The 15802-nt window shown below is 40.7% G+C and overlaps 1 protein-coding gene across 4 annotated transcripts in view; it reads right to left on the bottom strand.

The window, feature by feature from the left end:
- Positions 1-15802, bottom strand: part of LRRC8D (leucine rich repeat containing 8 VRAC subunit D) — a 112536-nt gene that overhangs the window by 75690 nt on the left and 21044 nt on the right. For 3 of the 4 annotated variants that reach the window (XM_026497641.4, XM_057310485.1, XM_044383663.3), the window contains exon 2: positions 15625-15775. The exons of the other annotated variant lie outside the window; for it this stretch is intronic. The gene's annotated coding sequence lies outside the window, so the exon portion shown is untranslated. The remainder of the gene's footprint in view (positions 1-15624; positions 15776-15802) is intronic. 4 annotated transcript variants of the gene reach the window in all.

Consider the following 15802-nt stretch of genomic DNA (forward strand, 5'->3'; position numbering starts at 1 on the left):
TTAAGCCTGTTGTAAAAATGTTGCCTTTTGGTCTTACTGTCCTCCAAAATATATGAATTACTCATCTAGAATTAAACACTAAAAAAGGCAGGGAAACTTACTTTTAACAAATATAAAAAAATACTTCATATATTTGACATATGTATTTATGAAACATATTAATCCGGCAATTATATAAATATTATTTTAATGTTCAGTATTTTTACAGGGTACTGCCAAAAATCATTTTCTCAATTTTTGAATTTTCACTTCACTGTTTGTAACCACCTCCTGAAGGTACAAAATGGGAGTTAGTCTCTTTGTCAAAGCACTGCTCTAATATCTAGATCTCATACTGGGCATTTGTGGCAGCGCTGATCACAAGCTCACACTTTTTTCAAAGAGCAAATGATTAGGAAAACACATAGAGGAATCATCACGGAATAAATGGATAAGGCAGACCCAAAATTAGTGCCTACTGATTTTTTCCTAAGAGTACTTATTAAAGCATTATGGTTTACATTTAGAAAAGCAAAGATAACCTATTATACTATCAGTTCTTTTGGGGTGAAAGCTCAGGGTTGCAGATAATCCTCTTTCCCCGTGTTTAAAATAATGAGAGGATTATTTCTTTCTTCCATTCACAGTTCTTACCCCCAAACCATTTCCCACTTAAGTAATTTTCACAGCTGTACCTAAGGAGCAAAAAGGCAGACAGAATGTTACAATGTAGATGTTGACAAGTTAAAAACTGAAGGGACCAAAGGCACCAAAGCCAACACAGGTAATGCTTAGATAAATGGGTAACACAGTAACAACCCCTAGAATTCTCATCATTGTTTCTCCACTAACATTTCCATGTATCAAGTCTCTCATTCAGAAGTGAGTTTAAAAAAGAATCAAATTACTTACCCTTACTCCCAGACCTACTGAAGAGTACTAATATGGTTTATACTGAAAATCTAAAAATTCACTTCATTTCAAGCTTAACTTAATAAGCATCAGAAATCAGAAACTTGATTTCTGACCTATATCTTATATCTAACATCAAAATAATATAAAGAAAATGTCGTAAATTCTACCTAGTATCCCTTAAGTAGCAATATTTATTTTTGTATTCCCTTCAAAATTTGTATATATCTCAACATAGTTGCAATAATCAATGTGTTGTGAATGAATTATCTTTTATGCTTATTTCGTAATTTTTCCAATTGTATTTGTACATACCAAAATGTTTAATTCTATCAGCTTTAAACAGAATATGAAGACTAATTCATTTCTTACCTTAAATGAAATTTCCTAGCTCTAATAATAACATATATTAAAATGGAGACCTATAATTTTCACCTGGAAATAGAGACATAACTGACTGGCTTTTTAAAGATCCTCTTCCAATCAGAAGACACAAAAAGCTTCACTGGTCTTTTGCTTACTTGAATGCAGCAGGTAAGCAGCAAAAGATAATGATCCCAATTTTACAGGCTAACAAACTATGGTATTTATAAAATTCATGCCCTTCTTGAAAACACCTGGCAGGTTAGTTGGTACTAAAACCATTTTTAAAAGAAAATCTACATTTCACCTGTTTGCACTGAGCTATGAAAACTTTTTTAAACCTTAACCTGGGTTTGGTTTACATGCAAACCCACATAAAGTCAAAGGATATAATCAACATCGCAAGAACAATAATGGTAATTTTCTCTAAAACTGCATGAAGGGGAGTTTTTTGAATACAGACAGCAATGACCTCACATTACTTACAAGCTCTTCACCTACAACCACAGGTACCAGCTCCAACACTCTTGCCCCGCCCTGCCTAAGACGACAGCAGGCTTCATACCAGCAAACTGAAGAACTATTACAAGTTTTACAGGGAAAGCTATACTTTAAACTACTTTTCAAGTGTTCTTACTCCTCTGCTCATTATTTTTTTGAAAGACAGTGAAGAGCCATAAGGACGTTCCACGCAGAGGAAAACTTAATTATACAGAAAGAGGGGTCTGGTTAACTCTGTATTAGGTGAGAACCATTTTTATGTCAAACCACATAGTGGATGGATCCTAAGTCGGAGGGTTCGTTCTCACTGTGCAGTCAGAGGAGGTACAGGACAGGAGCTGACAACCTTCCCAATGCAAGGTGAGGAGTGGCCAACCCCTTTTCCTTTTTCCTCCCAGTGCAGTGATGGGGGTTGTAGGACAGTGTGGTTATCTCAAGCTGGAAGACAAGAGAGGGTGTAAATTGTAGAACCATAGGAGACTTCCAGCTTGTTTTGCTGTGAGTTACCCTCTTCTCTTCAAAATGAAAAGAGCCTTGTTGTTTCTGATTATAAAAGAAATGCCTGCTTGCCGCTAAAAGAATCAGATAATACGGAAAACTAGAGAAATGAAAGTAAAGATTATCTATAATCTTTCCACCCAGAGATTAACTACTCTCAATGTCTTAGTACATATCCTTCCAAATTTTTTTTCTTTGCGTATGCACACAAACATGTTTTTGCTTTTTTTTTTTTTTTAAGAAAGTAAAATCAATTGTAAACTCTAGGGTAACCACTAAAAATTTTTTGTAAAAAGTATAACTGATATGCTTAAAGAGGAGATAAAATAGAATCATGTAAAATGTTCACTTAAAAACCACAGAAGGAGGGGCGCCAGGGTGGCTCAGTCAGTTGAGTGACTGACTCTTGATTTTGGCTCCGGTCATGATCTCAGGGTCCTGAGATTGAGCCCTCCATCAGGCTCCATGCTCAGCAGGGAATCTGAGGGTCCTCTCCTTCTCCCTCTCTCTCTGTCCCTCCCTACTCTGTGTGTGCAAACACACATGTGCTCTCTCTCCCAAAAAGAAATAACTCTTACCAAAAAAAAAAAAAAAAAAAAAAAAAAACAACCAAACACACATACCACAGAAGGAAGAAAAGAAAGGGGAAAAAGAAACAAAGTGCAACAAATAAAAAACAGTTACAAACATGGTAGATATTAAGCCCACTATATCAATAATCACTTTAAATGTGACTCGTGTCAATACACCAATTAAAAGACACAGCTTATCAGATTAGATTTTTAAAAAATAGACCCAAATACACATGGTCTATGAGAGACCCACTGTAAACATAAAGACATAGGTTAAAAATAAAGAAAGAAAGAAACTGAGATTAAAGCTGTATGGTGGGGGCACCTGGGTGGCTCAGTTGTTAAGCGTCTACCTACGGCTCAGGTCATGATCCCAGGGTCCTGGGATCGAGCCCCGAATCGGGCTCCCTGCTCAGCGGGAAGCCTGCTTATCCCTCTTCCACTTCCCCTCCTGGTGTTCCCTCTTTCGCTATGTCTCTCTCTGTCCAATAAATAAATAAATCTTGGGGCATCTGGGTGGCACAGCGGTTAAGCGTCTGCCTTCCGCTCAGGGCGTGATGCCAGCGTTCTGGGATTGAGCCCCACATCAGGCTCCTCCGCTGGGAGCCTGCTTCTTCCTCTCCCACTCCCCCTGCTTGTGTTCCCTCTCTCGCTGGCTGTCTCTATCTCTGTCAAATAAATAAATAAAATCTTTTAAAAATAAATAAATAAATAAATAAAATCTTAAATAAATAAAGCTGTATGGTGCTCTGAGATCTGTTCTTCTACCTTTTCTTGAAAGGTAAGTATAGGAAAAAACTGGTCTACTGAGAAATTCTATACAGTTCTCAATGTATATATAATTTCCCCAATACATATAAACAATGTCAATATTTCAAAATGTTGACTTATTTATACCATTGAAAAATAAAGAATTGCATATTATTTGAACTCCCAAATTAATAATAGCTGAATACTTAACACACATATTTCTCCCTAATCTTGCCTGTATCTCACAAACAAAAATCTGCTGACCATAACGCAATTTATTTCCTTTAAGATGAGCTCTCGCTCCTTGTTTCTGAAAGTAGAGAAATATTAATAAATGTTCTTACTCCTACCTGAGAATGTGTGTGCGTGTATAATATATATAATCACTGTAGCAGATTCCTTTTTCCATGTAGTTCAATGACAAATATGAGCTGCTAAACTTTTCTTACTAGCAAACCTATGAAATAATTCACTGAGCTAGCATGTTTAAGTTTAGATGCTATATGTTTATAGAAACTCAGTTGGTCTTTCTCAAATCTTCCTGAATTGAATACCCAAAAAAGACATTTTCATTGCTGCATATTCAGAATGCCTGTATCGATCAAATACATCTTGGACAAGGGCTCTCCTAGACGGATCAGCCAGCAGTGAGGCTATGACAATTTCACATATGCCAAAGGTATGTTTCTGAATTTCACATACATATCCTGGCTCCTCATGTTAAAAGTGAAAAAAGTAGCATTCGATTTGATTTTCTGAGGTTGGAAAAAAATGACTGAAACTTTCCCATTGTGTGATGATGCTGGAATCTTTGATCTCTACTACTCTTAAGTTCACAGTCAGGCTACTTAGTTTATTTTGAGAAAGCAAATCCTTCCTGTTGTTTCTCAGGAAATGGAAGAACACATTTATAGACTATGTTTCAACTTCACATTTAAATGGTTTTAATTTTTTTTAACTATGTTTCACTTTGAAGAATATTTAATTATATGGAGAAATTTAGACTTTCTGAAAGAAACTAGAGCAGTGGGGTGGAGAGAGAATAGTATTCTCAGACTTAAGCTAAAAGGGTGAATTTAAAAAAAAATGGTCTCACGCAAACTGTTACACCCTGTTTCTTCCTGTGAAGAATTTTCCAAGCATTAAGTTGTGTAATAGCTTAATGAGGAAAAAAGGAAATGCCCAAGTTTCTCTCCAATATTTAACAGCACAGAGAAAGATTAGAGACTTAAGTTTTAAAAAGGGTGTCCTATTACCTGTCTCGGCTTGTTAAATTATTACAATAATCTCTGGAGCCACTCACCTGATCTGGATTCATTTTTTAATGCCAGCCACACCTCTAGGGTTTAAGATGTCATCCCTGTTCTTAACGGGAGGCAGAGACAGTTTAAATGGCTTTGAAAAGTAAACCTTCCAGGGGAAGAACATACGCAACTGAGCCTTAAGTGATGAAATGCTTCAAACTGTTTCTGGTTTTTCTACCAGCAAAGAAATCAAGGTGTAGGGAAGGAGATGGGAAGGAGATGGAAAGGAGAAAAGAAAGCCTTTTGAGGTAAGATGCCAGAAATAATGCTTAACCTTCTTCAGCTGTTGAATTCTCCTCTATAGTGCTACAGTTTTGATGAGGAAGGAGAAATAAACCCAGCAAAAATAAACTGCAATCATACAACGGAAAGAAACAGCACAGATGATGAATGCAACGAGCACCACCACCTTTATGAAATGACCTGTGGTGTCTTAGGGAGCCGGCACACACACCCAGCAAACACGCCCTGCCAAGCCCTCACACAACTCCGGTCACACACCAGTGCTGCTTCCCTTTCCTGACGTGCTACCCTGTGCGGCCCGGAAGTGGACACAGGGCATGCTCGTCTGACAGCTGGCCTGGCCTCGTGCTGTCAACTCCCCAACAGCACCGGGGACAGCTGCTATCAGAGGAACTCATGAATGATAAATGACGGGACTCTAGCGACTCTCACTCTTCTGTCCACCATTTTTGTCTACTAATGGACAAGTCTCGCAGACACTTTGGGGCTTACAGGAGCCTCAGGAGGACACAATTGTAACCTCCTCCCCTGAAAGATGAGGACAGTGAGGCTCAGTGAGATTAGCGGACTTCCCTGAGGCTGTCCCCTGTGAATGGAGAACTCGGACCAGAACTCACGTTGCCTAACTTTCAATCTCTTCACTCCTTCTGTGCTCCTTTCCCTCCCTTTCCCTGCTTCCTTAAGTGTCCTTAAATCACCACTGAAACCTAACATTGCAGGCAAGACCTTAGCGTTTTATTTTAAAAGACCAGTCATGACACTCATTGTACCCTATCCACCAGAAAAAGACCCCACCATCTGCACCTAATGCGGGCTGACAAAGCCCCAACTGGTCCCTCAATGATTACACATCCTACCTCCATCAGTGAGCAACTTTCTCCAAGCTTACTCTTAGTAACTTTAAACTGTCTTCCCAAGGCTCCTTCACTCCCAGCAGATTTCATCGGCTCCTATTTTACTGAAAAAACCCAAACGTTCAGGAATGAACTTTCTTAACTTCCTTCTCTACCTGCACACTCATCTTTAGGCATACATTATCTTCTCCTCCTCTCCTGCCCCAAAGGAATGAATGTCCCTGTTCCCTCTCAGTCATCTCCCTTAAAATATAAATATAAATATATATATATATATATATATACATATATATATATATATATATATATATATATTTTTTTTTTTTTATTTGACAAAGACAGAGACAGCAAGAGAGAGAGAACACAAGCAGGGGGAGTGGGAGAGGGAGAAGCAGGTTTCCCACTGAGAAGGGAGCCTGATGTGGGGCTTGATCCCAGGATCCTGGAATCATGACCTGAGCTGAAGGCAGATGCCCAACGACTGAGCCACCCAGGCACCCCTCAAGATACCTCCTTTGACCGTGCTTGCACTCTAGATCTTGGCTAGGTCTCTTTTTTCTGGAGCCTTCCTCCATCAGTTATTCTCTCTTCTACCTTTAGTCACTCCCTCACACTCTTCTCAAACAAAATACAAGCTCTAGACATGACTACACACAAAAATATATTCCTTCATGGACAAATGCATACATACACACAGTCCCAACTGGTGCTTCCCTTCTCAACGCCCACTCTTTCCTCACCCATGACAATGCAGACTTAGACTTCAGAACTCTTCTGACTACTGAATACCAACTGAGTATCTCATTGCCAAACCCAGGCTCCCACTTCCAATCTTTGCTCTACCTGACCTTCCTGTGGCCTCTGACAGACCTGAGAGCTTTTTCCTTTTTACCACCTGGGTGCTTTGGCAAGGTGCTTAATGGAGCTTTGGAGAGCTTATCTGTAAAAGCCAACAACAATTATTTCAGGGGATACTGTTGAAAGGACTGTATGACAATATATAGAAACAAAACAAAAACCTTGGGGCTTGATATTCCCATCAGTTTTGTTTTTATCTTTTCCTGCTGTTCTTTCTTTCTCCTCTTCTTTTGTCTGTTTGGTCTTTGGTCATTGGTCCATCCATGAGTGGTCTCAACTACATTCATAGCAATAATCATCAGTTCCAGTCACTCCCCAAAACACATCTCCAGCCCTGACTTTTCTCTGGAGGCGAGGCCTCTCAAGATCAACTCAGTGTCCCAGGGGCACCCCAACTTAAGTTCAAACTGAACTCACTGTTCTCTCTCCAAAATTGCTCCTCTCATATTTTCCATTCTGACTAATGACACCTTCAGACAGTGAATCTTCCCAGCCAGAAACATCAAGAGTCATCTTTCTTCTTTCTTCTTCCTCCCCTCCCACTTTCCATTCAATCAGTAACCAATTCTCTTTCCTAAATGAGTCTCAAATCCAACCTCTCCTTTCCTTTCCCACTATCGTCACCATACTTCCAGTCCTCACTATCTACCGGGATTGTTTTAATAGCCACTGGACTTCTCCCTGCTTCCTGTTCATACACCTTAAGACCGTGATTTAACCATTTATTTCATCTCTGGTGATTCTACAATGCTGTTGGGGAGAAGCCCACACTTCCTAGAAATAGCAGGTGTGGCTCTACACATGGCTGCATCAAGAATCTAGACCAAGATGCGCCCCTAACCCCTTCTCCCCTCTGCACCACGACCTCTCTACACCAGTCACTCACACTCTGTTCCTCACACACTGAACTCTTCTGGGTTCCAAACCTGGTCTATTTCTTCTGGTTTTTTTTTTCCCCCTCCTGCTCAGCCTGGTAAATAGTCCTATCCCTCTAATAATCAGCACCAAAATCACCTCCTTCATGAATTCTTTCCTCACGAACAAGAAAGAACAAATCACTGCTTCCTTTGTGCCCTGCTCTCTATTATTATTTATCACGTGTTGCTGTAAAGCACCTCACGTTCTAAGTTCCAGTTAATGATTTATGTGTCTATCTTCTGAGGTCACACACTGTGTCATATTCACATTGTATCTTCAGAACTTAGCACAATGACGGGCACACAGCAGGTAAGAGGAAGAGAGATAAGGGAACTAAGATTTAGTAGTTTAGAGCTCAGCAAATGTCTGTCGAATGGATGAAGTAGCTTTGCTGTCAATTATATTAGAATAATTGAATAAGAGAGGAGGCTGGTAAGACAGGTGGATCTGACAGCTGGTGAGGTGAGCATAAAGGAACCTGAATGAGAAATGGAAAATGTCAGCACTGATGAAGACCTCTCCTGAGTATGTAAGTTCAATCAGGTCAGTAGCTGGGGTTGCTATAATCAAACTTAGATGAATACCTAATAAATCCTGTTTAAAGCACACTGGGAGAACAACTTCAACAGCCCAAGGACATGGTCTTATCTGTCTAAGCAGGTTTTAGAGTCTAGAACATTCTACATTATAATTTTATTGGACTTTGTGCAAGCTTACTAAATTTTAGTAGTTAGATGGCAACCCTCCCCTATATCCATAAAGCACCTTAAGAACTCCAGATGAAAGAAAAATAAAATATAGCCTGTCACCCATATAATGCTAGAACTGATGGTCAAGGGGAACATCTTTGAAGATTTTATTTATTTATTTGACAGAGATAGAGACAGCCAGCGAGAGAGGGAACACAAGCAGGGGGAGTGGGAGAGGAAGAAGCAGGCTCATAGTGGAGGAGCCTGATGTGGGGCTCGATCCCAGAACTCCGGAATCACGCCCTGAGCCGAAGGCAGACGCTTAACTGCTGTGCCACCCAGGTGCCCCAAGGGGAACATCTTTGGTTCAGACAATCATGTCATGCAATATATGTTGAGACCACAATTTGTTCCCCATAGTAATTTCAAATTTATTTACAATAATAAGCCTTGTTATGTACAACATGGTTTCATGCCATTTTATCAACTAAGGAAAAAGGACACTCTATTCTGCATAGGCATGCAAATGCCCGTTTATCAAATCAAGTGATCTAGCATTCAGGCTGACATATATTACAGTCTGCAAGAGGAATGAGACCAAGTGAACTGAGAAGAGAGTGGAGAAAAGTAAACCTGGAGAAAACCAAGCCAAAACTGGCAATGTTTTCCCAATAATAGACATCTATAATTAACAGGCTTTCAGGAGTATTCAGCCATGTATTACAGCATCACACCTCATAAAACATTCATTCAAAAGCCATACCAGGAACACACATCTGAGCCCTATAAGCACATGCAGAGCACTGAAGAAAGAGAGGCCTTTGAAGTGAGACACCCCCTGCCCTACATAGATGACCAAGTATGGAAGGGAGCCATACTGCTAAAAATGAATAAATAAATAAAACTGAAAAGGAAATGTAATGCGAGCGATGTTAAAATTAAAATGTTATTAAATAAATACAAAATGTTCCCAGTGAAGTAAACACATTTCTAGAGAATGTTTGCAGGTGTAAAGAGTTAGCAAACATGCAGATAATGCCAAGAAATCTACTTAAAATCATCTATTTTTGAACTTTTAAATTTATATCAATCTTGATAATAAGATCAAGTTATATAAATGTACATGTAACAAGATAAAACTTATTTCAAAGCCGCAGTATTTTTTTTTTAAAGTTTTTATTTATTTATTTGAGAGAGAGAGAGAGAGAGAGAGCACACACGCACGTGTGGAGCTCAATCCCAAGACCCTGAGATCATGACCTGAGCCAAAGACAGACGCTTAACCAAGTGAGCCACCCAGGTGCCCCTAAAACCACAGTAATTTAAAAAGTGTATCAATGACCCAGGAGCACACAAATAAGCCACCTAAACAAATGAGGGTTCTCAGAAAGAGATCTGTATAAACGCACACCTATACACGAGATCTACGGTAGAGAAGGAGTTGGATTATTTTGTAAATAGTGCTGGTGAAACTGGCTCACAATATGAACAGTTTTTTAGAAGCAGAAATGGGTTTCTACCTCATATTTTCAATTCCAAATAGTTAAAAAACTCAAGAGTAAACCTATAAAGTTAATAAAGTGAGGAAAGACTACACTGTAAGCCTAGAAGAGGGAAAGATTCCTGAAATGACTCAATGCACAGACCACAATAATATTAAAAGCCGGTGGGCTCACCTACATTAAAATTAAGGATTTCTGTTGTTGTTAATGAAAGTCACCATAGACAGTCATCAGGCAAGTGACATACTGGGAGAAAGTATTCACAGTACCTACAGCTAAGAAGGGATTCATTTCTAGAATATACAGGAACTCCACAAAAACACTCTCAAGGAACTTCTTGCCAGAAAAGGGCAAGAGACTCAATTCACAGAAAAGGGAAATTAAATTAAGTAAATGAAGAGATGCTCAACCTCACTTGTAATCGTAAAGAGGCAAAATTAAACTATGAAGTACAAATAACATCCATCAGATTGGCAAAAATCAGGAAATTTGTTAAGAAAAAAAAAATCATCATGCAGTATTGGTGGGGATATAAACCTGACCACAACCTGCAGAGTTCCTAGTAAAATCAGTACGCTTATATCCTAAAATCCAGCAATGCTGCCTGTGGACAATACTGCCTCGAGAAACTATCACCAACAGTTTCAATACACCTAGGCTCCTTATAGGAAAAAATGAATACGTACCGCATGAAAGCCAAAAATATTTATAAATTTTTTTACTAAAATTTATAAAAATGTTGACTCTTCCATGTCCTATTTCCTAACATATATTTTCTATGGTTGTAACTTAACGCTTGCTGAAAAGTAAAGTGAAAGGTAAGACTAAACAAAAGCGTGATCATTTCTTTTCACTGGTGAGGTTAAGGACAGACAAGAAGCAGATGTAAAGAAGGGACTGTTTCAGCATGGGGGATCAGAAATCTGAATCCCACTCCAGGCTGTAGCTTGCTTCTGTGAATCGGATGAGTTACCATCTCTGCCTGCCTCAGTTTCTTCACCTATAACACAGGGATATTACTCACCCTGCACAACACCAGGAGGATTAGAGATAATCCATATAAAGTGTCTGACACACATGAGGTGTTCAATAAATTGGAAGTGCCTTTTTTTTTTTAAACCAGAAAAAAGAATATCCTGCACTAACCCTAACAGGTTTGGGTGCTCAGCCTAACCTGTCTTAAACAGAATACCGAAGTCACAGCAACAGCCATGGAAACCAAAGAGACTGATTCAATGGGAACTTGTATGTCTGTTTTTTCCACTACAGAACAGGGATAAATAATATGTCTTTCCACATACTTATCAAAAACTGTAAAGGTTAAGGTTGAGAGGAAGCTTCTAGGAAATGAATATAAGGCTGCTGCTGGTGGTACTTATGACAGTAGGTGATTATGCAACTGGTGTCAGAGTCTTGACTCAACAAATGTAAGGTAGGGGTATCCACAGAAGTAATGGAGGGAAAATGCTCTTAGGAGAATTCCAATTATCTGTGGCTGAGTAATCCTAAGACCTCAAAGAGGACCATGAAAAACAACCTCAAAACAAAGTCAGATCCAAAGTCAGGGCTTTACACGTCGTCTATTTAATGGACACGAAAGAGGAAAATCTCCACCTGGGAATCTTGATAATCTGGCAACTAACATACTACTGTACATTTATTTACCATCTCCGCACTTCCAGCCCGGAGCAGCTGTTTTACTTTGGCCCTGGTTTCCCGCCCTGTGGACCTCAAGGTGCTGGCAGAGGTCAGTACACTGAACCGGTCTCACATACATATGTACTACTACTTTATAAAAACAGATGCTGTGGTCATTACTTACAATATATACTCAGTTGAGTGATATTAAATAATACCTGTGTCACTAAATATTAGCAGTCATCAGAAATAAGAAGTAAAACTCTAAGCAAGTCAAAATCTTTGAAAAATTTAAATATTAATAAAAGCTTCACGATTTTTGTAAGGGTTGAGAACCACTGCTTTAAAGGTTACAATTTCCAATAGAAGACAAGTTTTACTTTATTATAGACAAGAAAAAACCAAAGGTTTTTGAAAAGATGAAAATTCTAACACATTTATCTCCACCCCTAGCCCTCTCTTGGTCATAAACTTTTCCTTGGCATTTAACATCAAAGCTTCTTATGCTTTCATTCCTAGTCACAAGCCATTGCAACTGTTCCAAACAGAAATGGCAGTGCACTGTGTATTAGGAAAATATACATACTTCATTACTCACTTTTATTTATTTATTTATTTATTTATTTTTATTTTTTTAAAGATTTTATTTATTTATTTGACAGAGATAGAGACAGCCAGCGAGAGAGGGAACACAAGCAGGGGAAGTGGGAGAGGAAGAAGCAGGCTCATAGCGGAGGAGCCTGATGTGGGGCTTGATCCCAGAACACTGGGATCACTCCCTGAGCCGAAGGCAGACGCTTAACCACTGTGCCACCCAGGCGCCCCCCATTACTCACTTTTAAAAGAAAAATCATTCACTTTATCTCTTTCCTCCCCCAACTTCTCCCCCTCTCCTGATACTTTAACACAATTCTAAGGAGGAAAGTTGTAGATCACTATAGATATCCCAATTGCTGAAGAGAAAATAAACCTTTTATCCAGCATTTCCCAATGAAAATGTACTCCCCATTTTAATTTATATTCTTCTCAATGCAACGTAAAACATTAGCTAAAGAGAGCCTTAACTTTAAGCATTGCAAAGATAAGAAAAATAAACTTACTTCCATCTGAGGAGTACTACAAAAATACTTAATATATAATTTAAAACATATATGGGTTTGCCAATGTCTTTCCATAGATGACCTTTCCTTTCTTTCTTTCTTTTTTTTTAAGTAATCTCTATGTCCAACATGGGGCTCGAACTCACAACTCCGAGATCATGCTCTACCCACTCAGCCAGCCAGGTGCACCTGTAATGACCTCGTTAGTGGCTATCCTGAACTGGGGGACTACGGGAGTCGGAAGGCTATGTATGGTGGTGGTATGGTACGTATGGTAGTAGGCTACAAAGAGAGTCACACAAATCATTTTTTAATTTATTGTTTCTTTTCTGGGACATGAAGAGTTCTGGGGTAAACCAGAAGAACCGCTTTTTTATTTTAAAAAGGTAGGCTTTTTAGATGCTATATGCTAATCTGACCCTTCAAAAAGATACTGGTCATTAAGACCTGACATAAGATATCTATAAATTAAAGCGTGCCATTAGAATTTAGGCAGCAGAAAACAAATCACATTGATGCAAACACAGCTATATCTAGTCACTAATACAGAGGAAGTGTAAATTTCAAATGAGAGGGAAAAAAACACCATAAAGAAAGCCCTGAACTCTGGGTGGAGTGAGTGGGAAAAGATCTGAAGATGTAGGTAAGGCTAGTCTCAAGTCAGTGTTTACCAGCTTTCTTGGAATGGCGAAAGACCCCTGAATCAGCACTGCCATCTCTTCCTGAGGCAACAACTTTCCAGATTACAGAAGGGCCAGGACTATAAATCAAAAGACTTGTTGAAGTCCCAGCATCTCCATTTACTAATATGACCACTGACAAGTCACATTTTATCAGCCTCAGTTTCCTCTCTCCATAAAATGGAGTAAATGAGTCCTATTTCACCAGACTATTAAAGGGAATAACAAATTATAAATGAGATCTAGAAAATGTGCTCTGTAAACAGAAAATGAGGATCTTAAGATCAGTTATCATTATTCCTGGGTTATTATTTAATTATTATTAAATTCTGCTAGGGTAGGAGTAAATCCTGTTTCTAAATGGGGTACAGGTTTAGAGAGTCACAAAGGCTGTTCTATTTTATCTTGAAGCAGAGCGACTGATGTTGAACAAAGTCCTCAATTAAATTAATGAACCAGAGGGCCAGGAGTATACTTGGGTATAAAAGTACTACGGTTGTACAGGTCATTCAAGAGTCTCTCTCACTGACTTGTTTTCACTTTTAATCTTGTCATGTATTTGACAAGAGAAGAGGCATAAACATAGACATAACACAATGAAATTCAAATTTAAGAAGCCCACATCCATCTATCTAGAGAAAAGATGAAATTAATCGCTCAGTTCTTATAATGCATCTTGGCTACTTACTGCTAACACAATTATGCCAATTATTGATATTATCGCGATGCTTAGAGCAGCAGCATTTTAAAAGAGATTAAAGTTCTGAAGGACTACTGAAATAATGGGATCACAGAATTCAAATCACTGCTGGGGGGGGGGGGGGAGGGAGAGGGCAGTACAAATTTACCAGGCTACCTGACTACAGAAGATTTCCCTTTCAAAGCAAAATTAATTACAACTAACCCTGCTTCCTGAGGAGGCCTGGCCGCCCAATAAGGTGAAGGAGCTAAGTGCACCTGGTAGTGGGATTATGCATATTCCCTCCGTGCTGAGAAAAAGGCCCTTCTTGCAGAATCTCACCCTCTGCCCCTCTAGTCATATCCCTTCTTCCAAAATAGAAGAGTAAGAGGATGCTACCGGCTTTTACATTGTTCAAACATAGCATTTGAGGCCAATCTGCCCATCAAACTGATTCTTCTCAACCATCCAACCTCCCTCAGTGACCCTCCACCAGACTCGAGTTTCACCAGGTGGATAAATATAGGCGGAGAAACAAGGCCAGGCTTTCATTAGGGGAAAAGTCAATCTGACTTCGTCTGCAGAGACAGGAGCTGCCAGGGAAATGAAGCAGCACAAAGTCTGTGCCTAACACCAACCTCTTCTCCAGTGGTTTGCTCTCCACCTATGAACATCTGAGAAGGAGAAAGATATGGACGGATGTGCAACTACAAACTACTTGGTGAATTTGAGAAAAGTCATTCTCAATTTTACTCTGATGGAAAATGGAATATAATGAATAAAGATGTCTGGCTCATACCTTTAATAGGACCTTCTGTCTGAGCAAGGGAGCCTGGCTAAGAAACCACAACTGCAGTTAACAAGCCAGACACCAGACTAAACACCTCAGAACTAGCCGTCCCTCCTTCCTCGTCGCTACCTTTCCAGTGCTTTCCAGTGCGTGTCTGCATCACTAATTCCTCAGTTCTTGAAAGCCTGGCTCCCCCTCACCGCCCCCCTCCAAAAAAACCCAAAACAAAACAAAAACAAAAACACAACAACAAAGTGAGGCTCCGCTCAAGAGGTGGGATTTCAGAGCCTGGGCACCAAGACTCGCGCTCCCCTTTCCACCTTACGCTTCGCCCGCCACTCACCCTCTCTCCCCCTGGGTCCCCACTTCTCACACACTAGTCTTCCTAACACCCAAGCCTCCCAGGGCCTTCCGGTAGAAAACCCCAGGGCAGCGAGGCAGCAACAAAGCGCCCCGCTTCAGGCAGCGGCAGGAGGAGGCGGCGGAGAGGGCAGCTGGGGACTCCGGGGAGCCTCCCGGGCACCGGCAGCCCGGGCTGGAAAGCGCCCGCCGACGCCGAGTGAATGAGCTCGGGCAGGTCCCCTCCCACCCGCGGGGTCCCACACACCCCGGCGGCACGGCCACGGTCAGCAGACACCCCTGGGGGCGAAGGCGGGGAGAGGGGCGCGACCAGGCACCCGCCCGCAAGCGAGGCTGCGGCGCGGAGCCGGAGCGCTGGCTCGGCGGCACCCACGGGCGGCGGCCAGTGACAGCACAGCGCCCGGCGGCGGGGCTCCCGACCCGACCACACGCACCTGGACCAGGCGGCCACCCTGCTCCCTCAGGGCGTTCTCCGGGGACTCGGCTTCGGGGGGGGGGGGCTCCGCAGGCTGGAACCGGCGGCAACGGAGACTTCACTCCTCCATCCTGGGACCCGGCGGCACGTTACAGTCAGCCGTGCACTTCCTGTTTGAAAACACAGGGGAGAGAAAG

This window comes from Ursus arctos, unplaced genomic scaffold (genome assembly GCF_023065955.2).
Source record: "Ursus arctos isolate Adak ecotype North America unplaced genomic scaffold, UrsArc2.0 scaffold_12, whole genome shotgun sequence".
NCBI lineage: Eukaryota > Metazoa > Chordata > Mammalia > Carnivora > Ursidae > Ursus > Ursus arctos.